This window comes from Penaeus japonicus, unplaced genomic scaffold (genome assembly GCF_977035675.1).
Source record: "Penaeus japonicus unplaced genomic scaffold, GWHDUDI00000001_assembly GWHDUDI00000006, whole genome shotgun sequence".
Lineage (NCBI taxonomy): Eukaryota > Metazoa > Arthropoda > Malacostraca > Decapoda > Penaeidae > Penaeus > Penaeus japonicus.
Window position 1 is genome coordinate 44,470,007 of NW_028234408.1, and position 2,500 is coordinate 44,472,506.

A 2,500-nucleotide genomic window follows, 5' to 3' on the forward strand; every position below is an offset into this window, starting at 1 on the left:
CTGGGTAACAACATCCATAAGGGCATAAACGGGCATGAACAAGCATACAAAACCCCAAAGGGCATACAGGGACATAAAGAGGCAGACGCGAACATAAACCCATCCATGGGTGATACGCCCCCTGGAAAAGCCGCTACTGTCACAGTTCACAGTTCCCTTCTTGCTTTATGAAGTCGCCATTTCGCGAGTGTTATTAGCCATTCTCGTCCCCATGAAATGCCCCTCTCGTGCGCCCGTTATTAACGCGGCTAGTCTAATAAGGCGACTCGTAAATCGTTTCCTCGCCTCTAGAAATTCCGCGTTTAACTGCCCGCCGCGCTGTCCCGCTCGGAGCGCTGTCGCGGCTGCGGCGGTTTCTCGTCTCCTGCCGCGTCTTGGTCCTTGCTTTTGCCGCAGGCGGGAGTCTGGTTGGGCCTTTGAGACTTCTCGTCCTTTCTTCTTTCTTTGCGGTCGTCTTTGACTCGAAGTTCGAGGCTTAGTTTCTGTCTTTTTTTTCTGAATATGTGAACTCACACGTCTGCAGGCCTACACACTCTTTCTCTCTCGTTCTCGTCCTCGTCCTCTCTCTCTCTCTCTCTCTCTCTCTCTCTCTCTATCTATCTATCTATCTATCTATCTATCTATCTATCTATCTCTCTCTCTCTCTCATTACCTCTCACATTCTCTCATCATCTCTCACTATCACCATCTTTATAATTATCGTTACCCCCTTCACTACTATACCTTCTACGACCATCGTCATTTCCATCCCTTCTGACAAAAGCAAAGGCGGGATCAGCTCATAAATCCAGTCCATCATCGATAATTCCTCTTCATTAGGAAACAATCCTCCATCTCCAACACAGACGTGATGTTCTAGTCTTCGCGCCTCATTCCGGAATCCCTGGAATTAACATCGTGTTGAAGAAAAATCGGTAGAAGCTCTCGTTGGGTTAGTCCCCCATTGAACAAGGGGGATTAATGGGATTGTGAACCAAGGGGATTCACTCAGGTCTTGAGATACTCTGGTTCTGTTTTTTTTTTTTTTTTTTTTAATCATCGTTTGAAATTTTTATTTTCTTTTTTCCCCATTTTTTGGTGAATGCTTCTCGTTTATTTGGTGGTTCTGCTTTCTTACTACTATTTCTTTTTGAGTTTCTAATGTTTCTTTATTGATTTGTATATGATTTTGTTTTGCCAAACCTATTTGCTTTTGATATGATGTGTCCATTCTAAGGAAGGATATATACATGACAGAAATTTGACTTAAATATGCGTAGAAATAATGCTTTTTACACCGACGATTCAACGTTCTTCGACTTAATAATCAGTTTGTGATTTTTTTAAATGCAGTTAAGAGCCACAGATATTCCCGTGATTTGAAAAAGCTCGGGTTTCCAAAGCTGGTGTGTGAGTTCATATGATACCGTCTTATTGGTTGACAATAGCGGAGAAAAGAAAAGAAATAGATAAAGAAAAGAATAGTCATCTGAACCTAAGTATGAATTCTATCATTTGTTGCAGACATTGATATAAATCTTTTGTTTGTGGCATTTTCCACATATTTGTACATTGTATTTGAAATGTTCATTATCAAAAAAAAATATTCATTGATAAAGAAATTAATTTCTTTCGTCTTTATACCTAGTTATTCATCCTAATGTGTCTTTGTCTCCATATATGTGTTTTAACTGTTAGAACATTTCTTTAACCAAATAATAGATTAAAAGGTGTCAGACAGAATAGAGAGACTGGAACTGATTAAAAACTCATCCATCCCACAACAATAACTAAAGACCAAAACAGCTGTTATGGCATCGAAACCGTTATTTCTCAGTCTTCCAGCTCTCTCTCCTTTCTTCCTCGCTTCCTCCCCCAATTCCGCTCTGTTCTCTCTTGAACCTTCCCCTCCATTCCTCCAATATCTCATTCCCTCTCTCTCTCTCTTTCCACCCAACAATTATGAAAAAAAGAAACACGCTATCATACTTATTTTTAGTAGATCGCACAGTATGGTTCATTTTAAACAAAGTTGAAAGATAAAGTGGGACAATTTGAACATCTTTATACCATTATTGAGTGTGTGTTTGGGTCTGGGAGAGGGACAGGGATATATAAATAGCAGTGGGGAAAAGGAATAAAGATGGAGAAGGATAGGAAAAGACCAACTGGAGAAAGAAATAAAGTTTCAATGGAAGAAAAGGGAAATTGGCAGGGAATAGGAGAGCAATTGGTGAGGGAAATAGGAGAAATAGAAAAATAAAATCATCAGTAATGCATTCACCTCAGAAGTAATTGATACTATACAAAAAAAAAATCTCAATTGTGAAGATCATCATTCAATTACTTACTTTCCTCTTCTATCGACAGAATTTTGTTCCTCTCCCGTACATTTTTCTTCTCAATATAATGTTCTTACTTATCCATACCTTTCTCTTCTCCTCCTTCCGTACCCCCAATAAATCTCTCCTTCAGATGCCCACCAAGCCCTTACCCCAACCTGCTATCTATCTATGCCATA